This window comes from Eubalaena glacialis, chromosome X (assembly GCF_028564815.1).
Source record: "Eubalaena glacialis isolate mEubGla1 chromosome X, mEubGla1.1.hap2.+ XY, whole genome shotgun sequence".
In the NCBI taxonomy this organism is placed as follows: Eukaryota; Metazoa; Chordata; class Mammalia; order Artiodactyla; family Balaenidae; genus Eubalaena; species Eubalaena glacialis.
The window spans coordinates 41,027,067-41,036,899 of NC_083736.1; positions in this window are offsets into that span (position 1 = coordinate 41,027,067).

The window sequence follows — 9,833 nt, forward strand, 5'->3', positions numbered from 1 at the left end:
GTAACATTAGTATTATGGTTTAAAAACCATTTTATGTATAAGATAGAGCAAATAAATAATTATGTTAATATTATTAGGAACCAAGATGTTCAGTGAAAGAGAAAAGAGATTCAAGTAAAAATTCTTTCATTTTACTTTTTTCCAGCTCTATTGAGATATAATTGACGTATAACATTATATAAGTTTAAGGTGTACAATGTGATGATTTGGCACAGGTATATGTGCAAAATAATTACCACAATAAGGTTAGTTAACACATCCATCACTTCACATAATTACCTTTTCTCTGTGTGTTTGTGTGTGGGGTGAGAACTTAAATGTAAGATATATTCTCTCAGCAACTTTTATGTATATAATACAGTATTGTTAACAACAGTCACCAGGCTGTACATTAGATCCCCAGAACTTATTCATCCTATAACTGGAAGTTTGTACCCTTTGACCAACATCTCCCATTTCTCCAACTGAGATCACGCAGTTTTTGTCTTTCTCTGTGTGACTTATTTCACTTAGCATAATGTCTTCAAGGTCCATCCATGTCATTGCAATTAGCAGAATTTCCTTCTTTTTTATGGCTAAATAATATTCCATTTTATATTTCAGGAGTAGTAAAATAGTCCCAGATGTAAGGAAAAGTCCTTCATTTCTGCAAAATATCTGCTAATAAATGGAAACAAAATGATAACATTAGAACAATCACCATTTTGCTACCCTCAGTGAAATAACAGATTCAGACAAAAATCATCAATGGATGCTAAAACCCTTACACAAAACCATTACATCTCCGTTACCTCATGGAGAACTGGATAGTCACATAACACCACAGATAATTTGCTAGTTAAAAAGAAAAAACATGTTAACTTTATAATGGAGAGATCTAGAATGTAGGAAAAATTGTGAAAGACTTGGAAAAGGACCAAAGATTCCATTCTTCAGAGGAAAAGTAGATGTTGTTCAGGTTATCTGATTCCATTGGGTCTCTGGGTCTTTCACTGTCTTTGAGCTATTTTATGACTCTTTAAGTTGTAGAATACTGAGAATAATGCAAATGATTCTTGTTTATAAAAATGGAAATTGTCTGGTAGAAATACAGTTGGTTGTTGCCCTATGGATATTGACCAATTTAAGCAAATTCATTTCAGCCTGTATATGTGTTTGCTCTTTGGATTTTCCTTTGAACCAGTTGTAACATCTTACTGGTTCCCTCATTAATTAAGGAGGTAAATAAAATCTTTGACATATGTTCGTTTTTTATTTGTCTGAGAGTCCTGAGTTTTCCCTTTTCAAAAATTGTCCTTTAACAAGCAGAAACCATCTTAACTCAGCAAACAAAGTTAGCACCACTAATAATGGACGCGTAAAAAAATGGCTTTTTGATGTGATGTATATGAAGCATACAACATCACCTATATAGTGTCCGTGTTTGGGTCTTCATTGCTGTGCACAGGCTTTCTCTAGTTGTGGTGAGTGGGACCTACTCTTAGTTGCAGTGCGTGGGCTTCTCATTGTGGTGGCTTCTCTTGTTGCAGAGCACGGGCTCTAGGCACACGGGCTTCAGTAGTTGTGGCATGCAGGCTCTAGAGTGCAGGCTCAGTAGTTGTGGCACACCAGCTTAGTTGCTCCACGGCATGTGGGATCTTCCAGGACCAGGGGTCGAACCCGTGTGCCCTGCATTGGCAGGCAGACTCCTAACCACTGCGCCACCAGGGAAGTCCCCTATATAATGTTCTTAAAAAGAATGTTTAACCTAAATCAAATCAAGTCTTTAAATCTAACTTCCCGTTTACAGATCATTCATGGGAAAAGAAACATTTTAAAGGATCCAACAGAGAAATAATGATACAAAGTCAGAATGCGAGACATTATGCAAAATATTTGATCATTCTCTTCCAAAGGTCAATGTCATGAAATTTAAAAAAAGAAAAAAAAGTATAAATTTAAAAAGACTGAAGAGACATGATTACAATGATTGTTGACTGGATTCTGAGTCTAAAAAAAGGTGATAAAAGATAACTTTTAAGCAATTGGGGACATTTGTAAAGGAAATGGATAGTTGATGATAGTAAGGAATTATTGCTTATTTTCATAGGTTTATAGTATTATGGTGGTTATGTGGGAGAACATTATGTATTTGGAGATGAATGTTAAAGTTTTTAGAAGTGAAGTATCATGGTATCCATACTTTAAAATAGTTCAGAAATGAAGCCAATAGGGCAAAAGGTTGAGTTGTTGAAACTGCTCAATTTCTTATTCTTTCCTATTTTGCTGTTGTAGGGTAAGAAAAATAATTTTCCTTCTATCCTTCTGGGTTCTTGGCTGAGGTTCCCCCTGAAATAAAGACAGATTAACAGGAGAAAAACAAAGAGAAGGTTAATAACATGTATACCTCCTGCATAGATGGGAGATACCCAGGAAAATTGAGTTACTGAAATAGCCCAAGCCACCACCTTAACTACTATCTCCAGCTAAGAGACAAAAGAAGATGTTTGGAATGGGAAGTGGGGCAGTTATGGGCAGTTACCAGACAAAGCACAGTAAACAAGGGAATGGTTGTTAGGCAGATTTAAATCCTTGATTTCCCCATTGATAAGAGTTTCTAAAGATTTAGTCATCCTTTTCCAGGTATACAGAGGGAGACACCCTTATAAATGGAGATTTCTCTTATAAAAGTAAATGTCTCTTACAAAAGGCAACTTCTACTTGGTTTTCAGAGCTTCTCTTGTGTCTGCTGTTTTTAAAAAACAACCAGCTCAAGATAATCCTCTTACATTTCTGGGGTGGCAGATTCTGCTCCCCTTCACTGTATGTTTGAAGTATATCATAATAAAAATGAGAATAAAAGAAATCTTTTTGTGTGGAGGCACCATAGATATCTTGTTGAAAACAACCATGGGTTGGGAAGATAGCTTCAGTCACATTCGTTTTCCTTTTTGTTATTCATCCTTCATAATATCCCAATTTTATGATGGGACTTAAATAAAATTAATGGTGATCAATTTATAATCATATAACTATCTGTGTTCCATTTCATTAGTAACTTTTAAGTGTTAATCCCATCTAACAGGAACCTGGTGAAAGGAGTAGTAATGGGGGGTGGTCTATTAATCATGTCTACTGTTAAAGAGAAAACCACAGGCCCAAAATGGCATCACTTGTGCTAAAGCTCATGATACCAAACCTAGATTTAACACCTGATTTAATTGCAGTTGTAACCTTCCCCACAAATGTAATCTTAATCAACCACTTTGGAATTTTCTGGTCAGCACCAAGGAGGTAATCTGCCAGCTGGGCCCTCTCTATTCCCCAGAGGAAAAAGAGGCAATCTACATGATAAAACCCTTGCCATTCCCTTCCTCTCAAAAGGAGAGGTCCTGCCCTAAAAATAATTCTTTCTTTTCTTTTGCTAATAGGTCCCCTGCCCCACCCTTCTTCCTATGAAAACCTCCCATTTTGCACAATTCCTCTGAGCAGGCTTCTAGTTGCTAAGTGGGATACTGCCCGATTCATGAATCGTTGAATACAATCAATTAGATCTTCAAATTTACTTGGTTGAATTTTGTTTTTTAACAGAACCAACTAATTAATTTAAAATTCTATTAAATTAGATAAGACATGTGTGTGTAAAAGTTTCAAGTGGGCTGCTCCCCAGATTCAAATAAGTCATCTATGTCCCTGGGCTTCAGTATTTGGCATCCTGGCATATAATTCAACCCCATAATTCTACTACAGAGAAATATAGATAAAGGAAATCAGTTGTACTACAGGAAATATAGATAAAGGAAATAGTGACAGGTGGAGGTCAGAAACCAGGTATAACAACTCTCAGTGTACTGTGTATATTATTTCCTGTATTACCCAATGGTCCTCAACAGGTGGGCCCACTGAGGGGACACTTGGAAAGGTGTTATAGATGGGAGTGCTTTGGTTGTCACAATGACTTGCGGTTGCTAATGGCATTTAGTAACTAGAGGTTATGGTTGCTAAAAATGCTGCAGTTCCAGAGGGAGTCTAACACAAGAAAGAACTATCCTACCTCAGATGCCACTAGTGCACTCACCTCCCCCCCACATACACACACATTGAGAAACCGCTACCCAAACAGAACTTAATGCCAATTTGGCTGATTAAATGCACAATGTAATACCATGAAAATTCAAAACAGGGAAGAAAAAGATAATTTATTTTTAGCCATTAATATTTTTAAGAACCAAATTTTATTCTTACTATAACTTGTTTCATGTTTTCACTAAACGTTACCTGGATTTTCTAGTCAAATATCAAATGGAAGAACTGTGAAACCTTAAAGTGTGCTGGGGCAATCTTGAGATTAAAACCACTTCATATATAACTTATGTTGACATAAGCTGTGAACCAAAACTAGAATGAACTGAACTAATTTACTAAGGAGCAAAAGCCCCTCCCTCTAATAAAACAAATAAAAACAAACAAAACAAACCAAATGAGAGAACTCAGTTGACTTGAAATTGAACTCCTTTTTGTTTTCCAAACTCAGCGAACTAGAGGGGAAAGAAGAATCACAACGTGCTCAAAACAAACCAGTACTTCATTCTTTTCAAGACCATACAAATGAACAATAATATGTGTCAAAGGGCTGTGGTTAACTGGAACCCATAACTGTCCTGTATATTGTAGACCTTCTGTATTCTTATGAGTAATACATCTGTCACATTTTGCACTTATCTTACCAACCAGTGTTCAGCAGATATGCTTTAATTTATTTTAGAGACAAGAACACGGAAACAGGATGCGTAAAATGTTCCAGAATGCACTTAGTCATCCTGAAATGCTATGGTATATCCATTCATTTAACTCTCAGCTGAGTACCTATGTGCCAGACTGTGTCGGGCACACTGGTAAGCACTGGAAATAAAGTGTCTTGATTTCAGTAAGATATTTGACAGAGTCTCATAATATCATGGACAAAATGTAGAAATTTTTTGGCATTCAAGAAGAATTATCAAATTTGTAATTGATTAAATAACGATACCAACAAGGTTTTAATTAATGGATCAACACCAACCAGGGTGGAAATCTCTAAGATCATACCTATTCTTGGTCAGTTATCTTCAGCACTTTTATTAGCAATTTAAATGAAGATACAAAGACTTCCTCAGTGTGAGGTTACAGAGAGAATTTCACAGGCTGAAATGATGTGCCGCATAAGCAAGATGAAATTTAAGAGGAATAAATTCAATGTACATTTTCACGTTTAGTTTAAATAATTCCATTATACAAGTTCAGAATGGAAAAGACAAGGCCGTTTGGGTATAAAAAGAATTAGGAATTTTATTTATTTCCATATAAGATCAACTTGAGCCAATACTTTGACGTGGCCCCTAAAACCCAAATGAAACCAGAGCCCTGTTAAAAGAAGCAAAGTATCAAGATCACTGTTTTGCAACCCTTTCTATCTCAACACACCAAGGGCTAAGACAATAAGAAAACCAGGGCCATATCTTTATCTTAAAAGTATGTCATATATCATTTATATGTGGAATTTAAAATATGACACAAATGAACCTATGAAACAGAAACAGAATCACAGACATAGAGAACAGACTGGTGGTTGCCAAGGTGGAGGGGGGTTGGGGGGATAGAGTGGAAGGTTGGGATTAGCAGATGTAAGCTTTTATATATAGAATGGATAAACAACAAGGTCCTACTGTAGAGCACAGGGAACTATATTCAATATCCTGTGGTAAACCATAATGGAAAAGAATATGAAAAAGAATATATATGTATAACTGAGTTACTTTGCTGTACAGCAGAAACTAACACAACACTGTAAATCAACTATACTTCAATTAAAAAAAATAAATAAAGTCAACCAATAGACATATCCACATTGCTCTTCAAACGGTTAGGTCCAAACGGTTCGGTTAGGTTAAAAAGGGGGAAAAAGGCAAATAAACACTGAACATGAGTGATCTGCTGACAACATCCATACTTTACAACAGTGACTCAGCAAACCATTTAATGTGAACTTCAACAGCTTTTAATCAGTTCTTTATGCAAAGACATGATTTGATTTGGGCTTTCAAATGACTTTATCAATCATTCCCACGGTTCCAGGAATACTGAAAAACAATATTCTTAGTACAAAAGGTTTGCCTATATTAACCTTCAACCATATGATAAACCATAATGGAAAAGAATATAAAAAAAGTATATATATGTATAACTGAATCACTTTGCTGTACAGCAGAAATTAACACAACATTGTAAATCAACTATACTTCAAAAAAGAAAAAGTATATCATAAGAGGGTGGAGGGAAAGGAGGCAAGTCCACTGGCAAATAGAGTTTTAAAGAACCTCTTGGATGACTGATCATTGAACTCACCTTTCTCACTCTGATCTATATCCAGGTGGGTATTTGTTCCATGATACATTTTAAGAAGAATATTGACAACAAAGGTAAGTGCCGAGGAGAGAAATTAGGATAGTGGGCACTTGACAATTCATAAAATGAAAACTAGAAGGAAATGTTTATGTTAAAAAAAAAAGGAAAAAAAAAAAGATGAGGGGATTCATAAAACAGCATATCATGGTGGATCATAGTCTAAGCTCTGGGCTCAAGGAGACCTGGGTCCAAATCTAGCTCTACCAGCTCATACTTTGAGCTGTGGCCAGATCAAAATAGAAGATACAGGATTAAATAGAAATTTAAGGATTCCAGAACCCAGTTAGGGGCAAAAGGAGTTAGCTGCCACCTGAGTGGGGTTGCACGTTTCTAGCTATCCAAATCAGGTGGCTAAAACTTTGTAGCGAAATGTGTGGCACTGGAATCTCCCATGAACCAAGTGACTATTAAAAAAAAGAAAGGGTTCCCTTGGTACTTGGTGGCTAAGGTAGAATCATCTGGGAAGCATGAAGCTCTTAAACCCTAAATCTTGGTCTTGAATCTCTGACTAATAAGCAGACATACTCTGATGGCCAAAGCCATCTTCTAACTTCAGCTCAATCCACCTGATACGGTAAATCTGCTACCCTTATCTGAGTGACTTTTCAACCCTGGGGAGAATTTAGAATGATATGATGAAGTAAATAGCCATCATAGTAATGCTTTTATGTAAATTAAAACTAATCTCTTTGTAATGTTTAAGAGAATCTGCCATTTTAGGAAATCTGTCAGATCTGCCTTGAGCAATTTATTTTGACTTGCAGTTTCAGGTAAAAAAGTATAAGAGAATTTCACTAAGTGCGTTAACAGTATTGAAATGTTTAAGAGAACTGAAGATTCAGCAGACTTGCAGGCTTAATTTATTATCTTCACCAGAGTCATTTAACCACCTAGTAGGATTTTGTTTGTTAGTATTATACTTATGCCTTGTCAGGCATTTGAAGGGCTTGACAAGTTCAAATGTATTAAATATATGAGTATAGTTTTAAAAGAGGAATTAAATAAGTTTATAAATGAGATTGTTTAAAGTGAATTTAATCTTTTTGAATTGTGTTGACTATTAATCAGAGAACAATCGAAAGTAATTGCCCATATTTTATACACCAATTACAAGATTTATAAATAGCATAACTAACAATATTCGCGAACTGAACTTAACACTTTAAGAAAAAAAATGTAAGTTTAAAAATCAAATATTAGGCTTCCCTGGTGGCGCAGTGGTTGAGAATCTGCCTGCCAATGCAGGGGACACGGGTTCGAGCCCTGGTCCGGGAGGATCCCACATGCCGCGGAGCAACTGGGCCCGTGAGCCACGACTACTGAGCCTGCACGTCTGGAGCCTGTGCTCCGCAACAGGAGAGGCCGCGACAGTGAGAGGCCCGCGCACCGCGATGAAGAGTGGCCCCCGCTTGCCGCAACTAGAGAAAGCCCTCGCACAGAAATGAAGACCCAACACAGCCAAAAATAAATAAATTAATTAATTTTTAAAAAAATCAAATATTAATATAAAACCCAACTAACAGTAGATAGTCCAAGAGTTCCCATAGGTCATTAACTAACTTAGATTGACATTCTCTTGGTATGTCACCTTGTCACCTAGATAGCAGCCTCATCTATAAAATTCCTAATGTTTTTGTGAAGATTAAATGCGATGATGTATCTAAATCCAGATATTTAGTCCAGTAACTATCATAAAGTTTCACTTGACAGAGCATTCTATATATAAAAGTCCTCAAAAATATGGATTTAATTATGTGGATTCATTGTCAGGTGGAAGAGGAACCAAACGCATTCTATAATGTCCTGGAGAATGGAGCTGGTAATTCCACAAAGATGAAGAAAATGTAGGTACTTATCTGTGTTCTAGGCAGTCTGCTAAGTGATTTACATACATTATTTTGTTGATTCCTCACAATATACTGGTATTATTTGGGTTTAATCAGAGAAGCAGAGTCACTGTAAGTAATATAAGAGATTTATTCTAGGGATTAGACCTTACGAAGTCATGGGAGCTGGATAGCCTATGTATAGCTCTTGCTTCTGTATCTGGTGTTGGACCTAAAGTCAGCCTGGCCAGTAGTTGGGAAGGGAAGATGGCTGTAAAGTGGGGAAGAGCGAGAAGGAGTTGAAACCCACACCTGTCTCTCATCAGAACTCATATTGGCCCTATTAGTCTCACACTGAAATCTTTGTTGGTCTCTAAGCCTCCAACTTCGACGATGCAGGGGACCTGCCAAAGAGCTGACACACTTCGCCATGGAACTGCACACAAAATTGGTCCAGGATTCTGAGATTCTGAGGGAAAAGATCTTTTTTTTTTCAGAAAGCTATAAAATATCTTTTGAGAAAAGTAAAAATATAACATTTAAAAGCAAAAGTAATACATATAATTACATATAACCCAGATGAGAACAGAATATATGTAAGATATGTGACTAAGATAATATACAAGATATATATGGGTGTAATAATATCTTCTAAATGAGAAAATTATATGTGAGATAGAATAAAAATAATATATCTCCTGTACATCCCCCATTACAGCACATACTCAGGGCTCCCTGTGATTTACTTGTCTTTCTCTCTTGCTAGACTACGAGGCATTCACAATTCAAGGTAAAGCTTTACTTATCTCTGTTTTGCTCTGTGGACCTGGCACATAGTAGGTGCTCAATAAATGTTTATGAATGAACAAATGAATATCTTCTTTTTTAAAAAAAATGATACACATGAAAACTCTAAGTATACCAGGAACTGATGTAAGAATGTATTTGACAAGTTAATAAAACATAGAAAGTTGTATATTCCTAGACAGAAGACCCGTGAGGGAAAAGATCTGGCAGGAGTTGGAGGAGCTGCAGGTCCAGTGGCTGCCCGGCACGAATGATGCAAACCAGAAGGTCTGTGATGATGCCAGGGAACTGCAAGAGCACCGACCCTACACTCTTCTTCTTGCCTCACTCTGCCCTCCAATTTCTCCTGTAGGCAACCCTAACCCAGAACCAACCAAGGAAGGGAATTCGAGGAATCTCAGTTCCAACTTAGCAAAGTTGATACAATGCTAAGCCACCACTGTCCTGTGAGCCCTATTTTACAGAGAAACTGGCTTAGGAGGTTAAATAACTTGTGCAAGGGAACACAGATGGTAAGTGGGGGAGCCGGAACACGAACACAAAGGCAGTCTGGTCCAGAACCTGGGCTCTTAACCACTGCCTTCTACTGCCTCTCTCTAATGTTTGAAAATTAGAGGAAAGCAAGTTTCAGCTCAATGGAAAGATGACCTGTTTAGCCGTATGAGTTCACCCACATTGCAACAAGCTGCCTTGCAAAGCTGAGGGTTCCCTGTCTCAGATGATGCTCAAACACAGGCTGGGTGGCCATCTGTCAGAGACATTACACAAGAGGGTGCT